Genomic DNA, 15,968 nt, shown 5'->3' on the forward strand with positions numbered 1-15,968 from the left:
GACAGGCTATCAGGATATTGAGGTGTGATTGTGTAGCTGCGTTTTGTTTTTTTTACGTTATATCACATCATGTAGTGATAAAAAGCCAAATGAGAGATCTTTATGTTAAGCCATGCTCATTTAGACTGTTTGTGAACATGTTAACAAGCCCCAAACCTGCTGCTTTGGACACACATGGTTAAGAATGGTTACTGTACATTACACGCAATAAAGTGCATTAAAGAAATCACCCTTGCAGTAGATAGAGGCCTTGTCTTCGTCAGTGTTGTGGTCACGAAGCTATTAAGTGGTGCACCCCTAATCGCCACACATACTAGCACACTCTAATGTGCAGTCTATTTGTTTTATTTGTCACCAGTAAAATATCTGTTCTTGGATTTTTGACTAGCAGACCGATGTGCATTTGAAAGAGGTCATTTGAGCTGCTCTCGTTTGGTCCCCATCACAGTGCCAAGGATTTGTGATGCGTTTTGCGTTCTCCAATTTGCATTAAAGTGTTACTAATTGCCTTGATTTCCTCCGATGACTGATGACTGCTTTTGGATTGAATTTTTACCATAAATGCCTTTTTTATTCATACTCCATAATGCCACGCTCCATGTAGCGTGTTATTATACTGCCAGTGAAACCATCTCCTCTGCCTCCCAGTAAATTGGATATTACCGGGTCTGTTTTTTCCCCTGAATGGAAATGTATGCCCCACTGATGGGATTAAAAAAAAAAAAAAAAAAGAGCCAGTGAAACTTGAGGGATCCTAGGAAATTGAAACAGGAAGCCTTCTATCACGCCAGGACTCTTGCTGCGAATGTTACCAATGGCAATCAGATTTCACACAGACTCTCTCAGAGCACAGATTGTTGTAATTATATAAAGTTTAGGACTGGAGTGGGCTGCAGGATGTGACAGGAAATCCAAATGAAGAAGCGTCTTTTTGCACCTGCTTTCACAGCCTCCACTGTACACTACCCCTCCTCTACTGTAGTCCTAACTGGTGAAGCAAAAACTTGTAGGATGCTCCTGTTGCTAGGACAACGCAGTAAACAAAAAGGGATTGAAAGTGTCTAGATCTGCATAGCGGTGAAAATTGACGTAAATATCTATAATCAAATGAATTATACACTGTGTCATGGGCACACCTGGTTTCAGGTGCCCCCTAGTAATGGATTTGTGTAATGATTTCCTATCCATGTTAGCAGACTGTTGCATCTCAGGAAGAGTGTCTTTTATTGAGTTTCCTGTTATGCGCTCTGAATGAAAATTAAGTCAGGAAACAAGATTGTAAACAATGCATCATGGCTCCTCCCAACTTTTACCAATTTGCTTACAAATAAAACTTCAGTCTCTGTCAGTAGAAATATAGGTAATGGTGTTATATTGAATGCATTTGAATGCTGGAGTAGTAGGGTATGATAATATAGGATGAAATTCTCATGCCTATATGCCTACATGCTCACACACACATTTTCCTTCACCTTCTGCTCAGATGCAGTATAACGAGGCCCAGGTTAAAAAAAAAAAAAAAAAAAAGTAAATCAACGATGACACACTGTTCTGGAGCTCCCTGGTGTGTCGGTGTATTTAATGACAGTATTCCCACTCTTACTGTACACAGTCTGTCATCACTGCCTGCAGTGCATAGACTTTCCATCTAACGGAGACTCTTTTTATTTTTTATGCCTGTTGGTGGCAGAGTGACAACTTATTTCAGATGCTCCATGCTCCTCCTGAAGCTTATTTAATAAGCTGGTTCCTCCTATATCATCCTAGCCCTACGGCCTTTCTCTTTGATTGCCTGCTCCTCTTGCCTGGCCTTGGTGGCGTCTTCATGTGGGCGTGCCGAGGGCTCCAGTCCCAGGGTACATCCATCACAAAGAGTCCCCCTTCTGGCCTGTGTGGAGGTTGGCCTGGATGTCCTCTCATGAGGGCTTGATTTTTCAGACCCTGGTCGGTGCCCTGCCTCCTCCATCTAATCTCCTCCTTACTGCATCCATCTGTCTCCCTGCCTTCACAGGCTGTAAAAGCGTCCAAGCAACACACACTTTTTTGCCCCTTCATGTGCCAGTGTGTCTCTCTGCGATTCCCCTCTCTGGGTTTGTGCTCCCTAGTTGGCAGCATGTGTGGTGCGTTGCTAATAATAAGATGGCTTCCTCGTCTGCGATGTGGCAAGCGATCTAGCTGCACATCTGAGACTTTGGAAGCAGAATGGTCATTAAAAGCGCAGTCTCTCTCGGCAGGAGAGTGTTTTTGACCAGCTTATTAAATGTAGCTCAACAGTTGTGTTCCCACAGAGGGAAATCTCTGTCCCCATCTTCTTTTTCTCCAGCTTCAAAAAGAAACCGGCTAAAGAAGCTCAGAAGCAAGGACATTAGCCAGTCCCGTGTATTATCTATCTGGCATCGCACACGCACTAATTGAACATGCAGATTTGGCTTTTTCCCTATCTCCTAATAATCATTACGAATTAAAAAGTGAGATGGCTTCTCTGTGCATGAACAGAATACCAAGTAGCCAATGACTCAGATGTGTATTTGTGCATATATCTACGAATGCATGAGAGAGTCGACGCGTTCGCTTCTCCATTCAAAACTTACTGCACATGCGCCTGCATGAGTGTGTGTATCTCAGTTCTGCACATATGCGTCTATTCACAAAGCACACATGAGGGACTCACGAGTTGTGGAGGCGCTGAAGGTCGTTTGGTTTCTTTTTTTTTTTCCCCTCTCTTCCTGTAAGCAATCAGGATAAAAGCTCCGCTTCTAAGGAAGTGCTCCCCTTTTAATGGAATGTCTTGGACATTAAAGACAGCTAGTGTGGAGGATCCTTCATGCCAATGTCAGCTTTCATTTTTATTAAGACTTCTGGGTTATTGAGGACCATAAATGTGCATGTTAAATGCTTGGGTTTTATTACAGCAGTGCAAGGAGCAACAAGACTTTTTAATGCAAAACACCCCCCAGCAAACAATGAAACCACTTGATCCATAAGTAGTAACAGGACAGTGGGAGGGGAAATTTTTGAATCCATGTTTTGAGAAAATTAGCCGAGCAGGTGAATAAGTGATGCATCACAGGATGTACAGAAATTGAGGATCTTAAATGTAAATGATCTTTAGAAATTCTGATTCATGCCGGCTCAGAAAGGATGTGTTTGGAAGCCATGGGAGTTGATGTATTACTCTTTTCTGCTGATTGGGTGAGATACGAGGGCTTCTGTTAGAGCAACTTGAGCACGATGTAATGATTGCAATGAAATGCCATGTCCTTTATGATAAAGCACCGTAAAGTATGTATACCCAGTGAATTATTGGAAGTCAGAATGACTGACAAGAAAATAATAACCCAAACTTCAATGTCACACACATCTCAGATTAATGCAGTAGAAACTCAGTAGCTAAAACTGTAACTGTTAATTATAGAATTATTATAACCTAGAAAGTTAAAACTGCACTTTAGAATTATTAGGTAAAATGGTAAATTTAATTTTGGTGTATCATCTATCATCCCTTTATTTTTGGGAATATAACTATTATATACCTATATAATATAACTATTAGAAGTGATAATGGTAGACAGATTTTGTTCTGTAGTTTTAGGTATTGTATATATGTGCTATGCTCAATGTCTTAAACAATGAATTACTTTTTTGCTGTAAATTCATATATATTTTTATATACTGTACTGTTTTGATGACACTGACAAGCTTTTGTCAGAAAGACTCTTTATAGTACTTCTGAGCAGGATGCATGTTTTTCTTTTATTAATTCTACTTTACTTGATTCATATTTTTGAGGTATGTTGTCCATGTTACTGATTTCAAAACTACTTACCTACAGCAGAAGAGGGTTATGGAACAGGCCTCCCTGCAAGGTCTTATCTTGGCCCTCGTGTAATTTCAAAGCACAAATCAGTGCAAATGTGCTGCTTCTGGCATGTATTTAACTCACGGACCTATAGGAGAAGGAAATGAGACTGACAGCATCGTTTATTGGACCTCAAATCAATCTGCCTCTGTCAATCTCAATGCTGTTATGGGATTCAAAGCCTGTGTTGCCATGAGGACCTAACCTCTGCTCTGACAACCATTTACCATGTACATGCAGGCTTGTAGTTGTCCTTAGAGTAAAGAACACAAACACTTTTGGGCTCCAGCTGCTGGGAATTGCAAGGATATGTTGAGCCTTGAAAGCTCGTACACTCACTCATTGCTGTATGTTGAGATACGACTTGGAATCTAAGGCTAATATAAATGTTACTTCAAACTGCTCTATCTCAGAGAGTGAAGGAGGAGGCCAGCAGGCCGTATGAAGGGGTGTGTGAGTGTTACATCACTTTTTCAGCTGTAATGTTTCGTCTGTTTGTGACCTTTGAAACTAACACATGTAGGTTTCTTTTCTAAAACAAGACCCATGGGAGATTCACCATGTGGAACAGCCTACAGGCCCGAACTCCATAAAGTCCCCACACTGAGATCTGGAGATGCAGTGCATCCATGCATCGGTGTCAGCTTCATTTCTGTGTGCTCAGGCATCCATCGCCTGTCGGGTTTAAGTACCAAATAAAGGCACCTTGCAAGAGCAGGAATATGAATTGGAGTCACTGGGAAAGATAGCTGCATAACCACATCCCTGGGATGTTATTCATACACGATGCAGCTGCCATTGTTGTGCAAATGCTTTGTGCTTGAGAAAAACCAGGGACAATTGTCGAAGTTGAATAGACCCCATTTCTAAGGTGTCAAAGGCATTCAGCAACTCGACACTGTAAAGTTACCTGGGTGTTTGGGGCAACAGAATGCCTCTATCTCGAGGTTTGATTTGGCTGTTTGCTGAAGGGTGTCTGTGCATCTCAGGGTGTGAAAAAGGCCTGTAAGAGATGAGAGAATGGGGACGCGCCTTGTCAGGTGCCGTATTCTTCCACCTCGATTGACAAGAGCGATAATTAAACCAGGGGGCTGCCATCTCTGCAGAGCAAGAATGCTTGTATTTATTTACGCTGACTACTCGGCTTTGTTGTCTGCCATATACTGTGGCCTTCATTGTGTGGAAAAAGCAAACTGCTTTTAACAAGTGGCCTATGTGCCGTTTTTTTGAGGCACTCTTTGAACGACAGTGTCTTCGACTTTGTATAGCAGAGCAAAATTGCTTAGTTTTCACAAAACAAAGATGGAGGATTACCCACCGACTGAAAGGAATTACTCTCTTTTGAACTTGAAAGAAACGGAAAATGGCCTAATTTAGGTGGCAAATGGGTTTTTTCCTCTTCACTATGCTCAGTGTTACAAAGAGAAAATGAAGCCAAAGTTGTACCGGGCAGATGAAAAAAGGGGAGGATTTGAAGAGTGATGTGACTTGAGAGAGGTGTTATTAGGGTAAAGATGAAGCCTCTGAGGTCAGAGGGCCGGTTTGAGGTTAACACTCTAGAAAATAATAACCAGTTGGACTGTCCATCAGAGGGAGGCAGCTTTACCTATCCCCAGCCAGAGGAGAGCAGTGGAATGAAGAATTGACAAATGGCCCTAAAACAGTGAAGGCAGTTTATTCAAGTACTCCAGGCATCAGTCTGTCTCAGCTTGCAGCAGGTAGTTGAGCCTATAAAGCATGGAGTTATAGGTGTTAAAGAGACGAACAGCAGGTCAGAGAAAGAAGCAGAGGATAATTGAGTACTTTAGTAAATCCATGCCTCCATCAACCAAGGTAATAGCACAGAGCATTGCATATACCTGTAGCCTCAGAGCCACAACTGTACCAATGGGCTTCAGCAGCTTGAGCGACATGTGGCACACATGGGCTGTCTGAGCAATATTCTCCAAGACAATACGATGAGACCCATCTGGTGATGTATCGCAGAGATTGCTTTTGGAATCTAATCGCAGCTGATGAACGAGGTGACTACAGAATATGTCATCTGTTGATGACCCGCAATCCCCAGCGAAGATGCCGGCGAGTCATTAGTTCAGGTAGATGCCATCAATGAATTGTTCTTGATAAATCATTGTCAAGGACACATTCACACACACGTCCTAATGGTCAGTGACAGTCGTGTGGAGGGAGGAATGGCGGCTGCAGCTCCTGTCTGTGCCCCGGCTGTCTTTGATCCTGTTAGGCTTTAGATCAATTAAACCAATAGCTGCATCATATTGCTCCCAGACTGTCTCGTCTGTTTCCTCCCTTGATTGGTCTAATGACTTGATGGAGGTTTCTGTCTGTCTGTCTGTCTGTCCATTCATTTCCTTGTACACTCGTCTCCAGCGCCCTTAATCTCAGAGACATTTTTCTACAGCTCCTTTTCCCTGTTTTCTTTCTCTCGCTACAACCCACCCTCCCCCACGTCTCTCTTTCGTCTTCTCACCATGTCTCTCTCTCCCTGCCTCAGTCTTTCTCTGGCACCAGTGTAAAGCATCCATTATAGAGCGATGCATGGGTGTCTGTGTGAGTGGGAGAGAGGGACTTGGCACTGGTCCTGCCCCACCTGCAGAGGAAGCTCTGACAGCTGAGCACTGGGGGCTCATTTCTCCCCCTCCTCCTACGCCCATCTCCACATCTCTGCTGACCTCCCTCCTCCTCTCACACCTTCTCCAGCTCTCTATCTCCCTCACCCTCGCTTTATTCCCTGTTGTTCCACACACATTGGCCCAATTTCTGCCACCACTCACTAGCTTCCCTTACGCTATTTTCACATTTCATTATGTTCATCCATCCTTTCTTTTGCACTGTCTGGTCTCTCTTGTTTGATCTTCTTTCATTTTTGTTCCCTTCTTCGCTGCTTTTAAAATGTTTTTCTCTTTTATTTGTCTCTTTTGTTTTTCACCCATGATTGTAAAGGGGCCCCCATTAGGCATTCTACACCAGGCAACAAGGCTGGCTAGCTGGGTCGTTAAATAGACTGTTGTTTCCATGTTTGTCTGCCAGATGAACAATTACAGTGTAATTAGCTGAACTTTCCCCTTTAGTGATGACCACAAGCACTCCGTGTTTGCTTGTTGTTGCTGACAGCTCACCTCTATGGCTGGCTAGGTCAGTTCTTCAGTGTCCGTACATCTGTTTATCTCAGCTGAGAGGGAAAAAAAGCACTCAATGTTTCTGCATGAATAACAGATGGATACTGTGGAGCTGCTTTAAAGGCACACCATGCTTGAAAGCACCATTGAATTCTTCATCAATTTCACAGGTTTGCATAACATGTGACATGTTTTTGAAACTTCTAAATTATTTTGAAATAGGAAATGTATGACTTTTTTGTCCCTCCATTCTGCCACAACCACTCCATCCACACAAAGAGGAAAAATACTTGCTTACTGCATGATTATAGGCATCCAGGAATATATGCATCCTTCTGTTTACATAGAACCTGCTTACTCCTGACTGTGCTTACAGACAGGATGATTTGGAGGGGAAATTGTTTTTTCAATGTGTGATAAGAGGCATTGCATAGGAAAAACATCAGTCCAATAACTGTGCAGTAGGATCAACCTCGTGGGATTTCCTTGTTGAGAGCCTATCACAATGTGATATAGCGGATGGTATTCATGTATACCATATGGACTCCTATCACTAACATAATGCACTGTAAGTGCACACTTTAACTGTCCACTACATGCACGCATGAGAATGTGCAGCTGGTGACGTGCAGTCACAAGCTGCTGCCTGCCTACCAAGTTGTTCAATTTTGGGCAGTGCAAATGCATTAGCCCTGGCTGTGAAATTTGCATAGTCTGAGCACAATGAAATCCCCAATGAGAGGAACTTCAGCAAACATGCTGACAAGCAGAAACCTCTACTATAAAGGGCCAACACTGTGCAACCTGACAAAAAGACTAAATCTTTAGCTCTCGGGGCTGTAAGGCTGTAATAGATTTTTAGCTTAGAGACGTAACATAAGCTATAGATTCTTTTCAGTGGTAAAAGAGAGCGACTCACCAAATCAAATGCAACTGTTAGAGAACAATACTGCCAGTGTGCTATTTCACAACTTGAAGAAAATTTCCCTTGTTTTGGATAGGAAATTCTACATCAAGTTACAATGTTAATATTGGACTGAGACTGGAATAGCTGTTCCAGACTTTGAAGTAAAAACTTCAACGACTGAATGGCTAAACCTGCCGGTGGGTTTGACAGACAAGTTGTCTTTAAAAAAAGTCAAAATAACACCATTTATCACAGCCAGAAATTACAGATAGATTTCCAACTTTCTGACTGTCCTTGAACTACACATCTGTGGCCTGTTCTTAACCAAAATTAAGCTTAAAATTGTGATGTTTCATCAAAAATCATTTTATTCTACATTTGATACTTAAAAATTTGCCAAAAATAAAACCTTTGCATTAATCATTTTTTTAAGAACAAACACTATGATGTCCAATGCTCATATGAAGCTAATAACATAAGCTAATTAAACATGTAAATAGGAAAATGTGTATGTAGAGGTATAATTTTTTTTCATTTATTGGTAACACCTGTGAACACTTAGAAAAATATCATAGGCTATATGTTGATTCCCAGGTTTTATCCTTTTCGGTCAAGAAATTAAAGAAATAACATTTTTTTTTTTTTTTTTTTTTTACAATTTTGGGGGGGTCAGAGGGCTTAAAAAAGAAAACTCAGTTTAACACAATTTAATTTAAATTAGCATCTGCATGTTGCAAATAAAATATTACCTCAGCTGCTCATAATGGCTTTTGCATGCTTTTAACACACGAGCTTGAGCAAAATATTGAAGCGTGCTTGACATCTTTGCACAGAGCAAACCTACTTATCACTCCTCTATCTATGCTCCACATTACTCTTCTCTTGCTACAGACACAGCACTTCAGAATGGAGTAGGGCTTGGTTTGGTAGTAGTTTTTATACCCTCCTAAAAAAGTCCTAAATATAAGAATTTGTGGTATTGAGGAGTATTTGTATTCAGCAAAGCCTTTAGTAAGCCTGTGTAACTCACAAGTGTGTAATGTTGATGGATGGATGTGTGTGTTTCTATGTGTCTATGTGTGCTTTTTCTTTTTCCTTTTTCTGTTCAGCCTGAATATGTGCAGATTGTGAATACAAGTTTCTCAGGACCATCAAAAGGACTATCTAATATTGTGACTGTAAATCATTCACATCTTTTTAGCTATATCCCAGGCAGGGTGAAATGGAAGAACATGTGCAGCTCTGGGGTTACAGCTTTGTGTACCGATTTGTGGACTTTCATTTTCCTGCAAAGAAACCCCCCCAAACATTCCCAACAGTTACAGGATTAACCAGAGTAGAGCACAGTAGCTAACGTTAGAGGTACAGTGTGAAAACCTGGAAAGAAAAAGCTCTACGGGGTCTTCTAAAGCCCCCATGTGTAGAATTTAAAGCCTTTGATATGAATCGAATGAGACCTGTTGGCACCAGAGTTGTAGATTTTGGAGTATCCTAAAGTTGCATTCTTACATTTTTAGGCGGGGATATTGTTTAGCACAGATGTGGAAGTTCTACTTTCTAAACTCAAAAATTTACACATTGTGAACATTTAGTAAGTATTTTTCCACAAAGAAAGAAAAAAATCTAAGTTGTAGCAGAATTTTAGTTCATACAGCATGGAAAGTGTTTTTAGACAACATCTAGATCTTCCTATGTGAGAAATTTAGGGGTATTTCATTTTCTGGATTCCTTCAAAGAAAGAAATATGCATTTTTTTTAATTATAAGAAAAATACAGAATGTGCAGAGACATCTGCTTTAGTTCCATTTATTGAGGTTAGTTCATAAACAGCTATTGATTTCCACAATAATTTCCCTGAATTATTTGATGTTTGATAATAAACCTGCACCAGTTTTTGTCAATAATATATCATTGTTCAACAAACAAATTACCGTCACAATAATTTTTAATGATGCTATATTGACATACAAATTTGCACGGGTCTCAGAGTAGAGGCTTTGATGTTTAAAACCTTTGGGAAGCTTTCATTAGTGTGTTTTTCACGAGAAAACGGAATGATAACCGTTCACACAGCAATAAAGTAACAAGACAAAAGGTTTTGCCTTGACTCTTGATTATGCCCCTTGAATAGCTGGAAAGCTGGAAGTGCTGAAGAATGAGCAATGAGGTGAAACTAGTGATACTTTAGTTTGTTTAATGAAAAGCAAGAACATGAGGGTAGGAGTGAACTAAAACTCCCAATGTCGCTTCTACAATAACCATGAGGTAGCATGATGATAGATACATCCTCCAGATGTGCCGAGACTCATCATCAGTGATGTAACTCGTGGCCACTGGGTGTTTCAGGTCTTTCAACATCAGACACCTTCGCCCAGTCGACCTCTTCTTGCCTCCCAGCATCCTTCTCCCACAGATCTACCCTGTTGATCTGAAGCCACTTAGCAACTTTGGCCACAGCTTCACTAGTGGATCTCATGGCCTACCTCTTTGTGTCTCCGGTAATGCCCAGTAGCGGACACACTTTGCCTTGTGAACTTCCTCTAAATCTTCGCTAGCCCAACTCCATGGGTCCATGGTGAGTTCACCAAACTTGCCTTCATCCATGTGCTCCTCTCCGACCAGCTGGAGTTCCAGCATGATCAGTTGCTTGGTGTCTGGCTGTGTTGGTGTCATCCTGGCTGGGAACTTCAAAAGCTTGCCCAGATCCACTTCCAGCTGCCAGTCAGTGACAATGATGAGGAGACAAGACTTTGTTTGAGGTTCCAGGTGGCGCTTCTCTGCAACTCTGAGGATGTCACTGCTGATGCTAAAGGCCATAGCTGCATTCGACTGCCTCAAGCACTTGGTTGTGGCATCATTTATAGCACTCCTCTCCAAGGGCTTGTGGGCCATTGCTAAGTAGGTTGTTCCAAGTATCCTCTTCCAGAACAACAACAAAGGTGTTTGTCCTCGAAGCTGTTCATGATGAGCAGTTTAATATTCAACAGAGCGGCAGAAGTAGCTGTTGTAAAGAAAGAACCGGCAAGAAACTGCAGAGGACTCAAAGCTCCTATTTTCACACATACAGTAAGCACACCTGGCTAATTGCTGCAGATTCTAAGTGTAGAGTTTTTCTTGACACCTCCTGCCCAAGCTTTGATGCAGTCCCACGTTCAGAACAGCCCTTCATTCAGAAGCACGCAGTCGACTTGACAGCTAAAGTGACTGCTCAACAAAGGAATAAAGAGTACCTGTGAAGTAAATCTTAACCCATGTATCATTTGAAGGTGACCCAGGCTCTCTGCAGATAATCACGTCTTTGACAGACTCAACATTTAAGTAAAACAAATACTGTGTTTTGGTAGCCAAGCATAATGTCACATTATATTTTTATAATATGAAAAATAGGCATCACTCGGAAACATTTCTCCTTGTTGAAGTGAAGGCTGTTTGGAGAGCATGCATCCTCTGCAGTATTTCAGATGTTGACAAACCCATATGGCACGCCACTAATCTTGATCGATGCTCACCACTGTGAACACTACTCACACTGTAGAGGATAATGAAATGTAACAATGCAGCATTCACAAAAATCATCACAGTGATCTGTTTATTATCCATTATGAAATGCACCATAGCGTCTGCCATTTTCCACTCGGAAAAACAATGCAAAGGAGTTTACTTTTCAAGCAGAGAGCAGCACAGAGTGCTCATAAAAATGTCTGTGCTAGCTCAATGTGCTATTCTTAGGGTTCCCCTTTGAGCCACTATCAAATTGGAGCCTTATTTGTCCTATCGGTGAAGTTATCCTCCACACAGACTTTTTTATGAGGGTTGTGAGGGACTGAGATTCCCTGTCTGGGTATCTGTGGCTGTTCTGCGGCTGTCCCAGGACTCCTGCTCATCGGTGAGGGCTTCATTAGCCGAGGATGGGAGGTGGCAGCAGAGAAAGAACAGCTGTTTAGCTAACCACTTGCATTGTTAGCCAGCCTTCTCCGTATGCCTAACTGCCTAAATCCGTCCCCTAGCTGCTAATAGAATGCTCATTAGGAGAGGAGAGGGAGACTCGATGCGAAACAGCGCCACTGTACTACAGATCTCGCAGCTTCTGCTACTCCTCCTCTCCCTCTGGTCTCTATTAAAGAGCTGTGTGGAATAAACCTTCCCTCTGTAGATCAACTATCTTTCCAGCCCACCCTGCCCTCTGACCCTGACCCACAGGGAATGACATCAGGTGTTCAGGTACCTGCGTTTCCCTTGGAGACACCCGACAGCCTCTGTGATACCAAAACATGCTCCTCACTTACAGAGATACAGAAAGATACAAGATTACAAAATCCCAGAGGACAGACAGATGATACCTTCTGCTGAGAGAAGGGGTTAGCTTGGTGTGCGTTTTTTCCAGATTCCCCCCCAAGCAGTGCAGTGTTAAATTATTCAAACAAAGTAGATTGTATTGCTGTAATTTGTCAGGAACCCAAAAGCACAAGTCTATTTCTCTGTGTCAGAACTGACAAAACTGGCAAGGAGGATGGAAAGCTGCGACATCAGAGATGGCACTGTGAATATCTGATGGCATTCACTGGAGCAACTACAGATCAGAGCCAAAAACACTGCATCCTCTTCACAGCCAATACACATCCCTGGCTGAAAAAAAGGGGTGGCTCATGTTTGATTAAATTCAAACAGGAAAACATGTTACCATGGAAGTACTTCACTGAATTGACACAGGCCAGTTGCTGACGTTTTCTATGCAGAAATACAGGAAAACAAAGTGTGCAGCTTCATGGTGAGAGACCGACAGAAATCAATGTGTGGTAGAACTGATATGCTCCAAGCTATTTACATTAAATGACAGCAACTGTAGAGTCTGCTGTCACATGGAAATGTACTCGGGAATAGCGGGCACAGAATAAGCAATGTTCTTCCTTGAAGATGCTACACTGGCTGCACTAAATACAAGGTAGGAAAATTTAAACATCTTATATCTTTAAATTAGGGTTGTAGAATATAATGACATGTAGAGCTTTGGATTGAATTGGATTTTTATGTGATCATTTTGATGAAGTACCTTAATTTGTCAGGTATTCATTTGGTAGATTTGAGAAATGCAAATATCCCCGTCTGGCTTGTAAGTCAATTATTGTGTCAGTTCTGTGTGACACTACATAATTAGATACTGTGATTGTGGGTTTAATTCATATTGCTCATATACAACTTTTAAAACAAATTATTTAAATTAAATGCAGTAAACTTGAAAAATAATATGCCAACTCTTGCTCCTTCTAATAGCTTTCAACAGTCAGCAGATGGTGTTTGCTCAGTTGTCATGGAGACAGATTGGTGGCTTTTTTGATTTCGTCCATCGACACAGGCCCTATGATTTAGTTGAAAGCCTCATAAAAATAGTAAGTGGACCATTGAATCAGTTTTTATGAAAGACAAACATATTAAGAGTGTACAAGTTTATACACATATGTATATATGACTGTTTTCTCTTACACTGCTTGTTAAAGCAAATATCTAATCAGTAAATACAAAGTCTAATGGGAAAGAAATCACAGTGACCCTACCTTTCACAATCTCCTGTATTTATAAAATATGTATTTTACAGTTTACCTCACTCTGTACTCTAATATGTACAATCATACATGTCACTGTCACTCTAAATCTAAGCACATGGTGTCTACTCTATATAGATATGCATACATCCATATACTGCACATAAACGCCCACTTTATTTATATTGAGTGACTTACTTCATTACTCATTCAATATTTATTCCAACACTCTTTGCACTTTGTAGCCTTATGCTATTTCCTCTTCATGTCTACAATCTGCAGTTAGACATTTTATTTTGTTGTTCACAATTGTTTTTTTATATAAATATATGCATCTTTTTGTCACGTAAATGTATGTAAAAAATCGCTAAATGTATATACTGACCTATCTTTGTTTAGCTTGTTCTCTTTGCTTTTAGCTAGTTATTTTCTTCTTTCTATCGACTTTCTTTTCTACAGATTGTGCTACAAAGTGTGCGTAAATACGATCAGTGCATCTGAAAAACATCAGATTCCTTGTATAGGCACATGTACTTGGTAGGTGCAATTGATTCTGAATATTGTCAAAGTATGAAACTTAATTAAAATTATTTATAAATTAATGCATTCAGGGAAAAAAACATAAACATTGATCACTGAGCTTTAAAACCCAAAATAAATTGTTTGCATTTGAAGGCCAATATATAAATAATATAGACATTCATTTATAGTGATTGTTTGGTTGTAATATTTAAGATTTTTGAACTTCAGTGCAATAGAAAGAACTCAAGTGTAGTGTTTGTATTGCAGAACAGACCTGGGTGTCAATTCTTTATGTGATGATGGAAGCTGACATTATGACACATTCTATAGTAATGGCGATGGGCTTACAGATGCCACTCTGAATGTGTGCTGGGAAAGAATGTTGCTGGGTGAGATATGTGTCAAGTGTTGTGACGTTAGTTGCTGTTGAATATGTGTGAGCTTGACATTGAGAAAGTGGAGCATGCCAGCATGCAGCTTAACTGTTAGACCAGCGCACTTGGTCTCTCTCACACGCCCGTGCACACACATAACTCATCTCTGCAGACTCACAGCAATACTGCGCAAACATGTACACATCTGCACAAATACCAAGGCACATATTCTGAGCACACAACTCGTAGACACACACACACACAACTCGGCTATGGTAGGTCGAAACCCGTGAGATCGACTGTCATTAAAGGGTGTCCTGTGTAAATATTTCCCCCCCATGCTCAGCTCAGATCACCTCAGCTCTGCACACACACACACACACACACACAGACACACACACACACACAGACACACACACTCCATGTGTACATCTAAGTCCACATACCCTCCCTCTCCTGAGGATTTCATGTGGCTACAGCTGTGTGCCTACTGGCACTGGCAGCAAGAGGCACAACAGAGAGAATATAGGGGAGGATATGGAAATGGAGAGATTGCAGCGAAAAGGCATGTTACCATGGAAAAGAGGACAAAAACATGAGAAAGGAAACTGTGCACTCTCTCACACGACCATAATATTTTTTTCTTCCCTTTTTTATTTTCTCTCCTCCGCTGCCTACAGACCGGTTTGAATGTAAAAGAGTGATAATCTCAAGTGTGACCACTGAGGCGGAAAAGGCAGCTATTAAAGGCCTTTCTTAGCTCGGCGAGGCAGTCACACAGCTCCACGAGCAGCACGGAAAGTTCACCAGAATGCAGATGCATGTATACACACAATGACCGGCACAACATAAGCAAACAGAATCACGCCAGTGAGCATGGACAGCTTGTGCGTACACATATTCACTCACACAGAAAGCACAAATAAATAGTGAATGAGGCTGCCAGGGCGGGGACTCACCAGAGCTCAGCTCACAGCTCTTTGCCCTTGTGCCGAGACCTCAGCCTGTCACTCTGTGTTTTAGTCCCTGCACCACCACTCCACTGTATGCAGCCAACACAATTTTGGGTATTGAGGTGGCAAAGAAACTGTCCACCACTACCCATCTGGCCTTTTCAGAGCTTGACAGAAAGGACTGGAGGTAAAAATACTCTGCATTCTGTCCGGCCTGGATTGAAAACGGCTGGAGTGCTGCTGTGAAAGGCGAATGTATATAGTCCTTGTTATTAGGCTGGCCAGACTGAAATGAGGTTGACACTGTGCCAGACATTGTGATGTTTTCTGTCACTTCGGGGGTTTTTTTTTTATTTCATCTGCAATTCAATATGATACATTAGTGTTCCAAATGGAGGCAGTGCAATAGATATTAATTACATGTCCATTACAGTTTGTGACACTATCAATCTGTTATCAGCCAGCTTCACCAATGACTGAAATTAACTGTCACTTTTCAATATCAGGCAAGTCATCTCTATGCTTTATTGCCTTCATTACAATGTTCAGTTTTTAAATAGTATCCCCATAAGATCAGAGCATAACCCAGATGTTGGCGAACACTCTTGCAAAAGATGGATGTCCCGCCATGTTTGTCTTTCCAAAGTTGGTAAATATCATATTTAATGAGTAAATG

General features: G+C 41.3%; 1 protein-coding gene across 3 annotated transcripts in view; it reads left to right on the top strand.

Annotated features, from left to right (window-relative positions):
• Positions 1-15,968, top strand: part of nlgn3a (neuroligin 3a) — a 126,978-nt gene that overhangs the window by 82,987 nt on the left and 28,023 nt on the right. The window lies entirely within an intron of this gene.

Source organism: Amphiprion ocellaris, chromosome 13, assembly GCF_022539595.1.
Source record: "Amphiprion ocellaris isolate individual 3 ecotype Okinawa chromosome 13, ASM2253959v1, whole genome shotgun sequence".
Taxonomy (NCBI): domain Eukaryota; kingdom Metazoa; phylum Chordata; class Actinopteri; family Pomacentridae; genus Amphiprion; species Amphiprion ocellaris.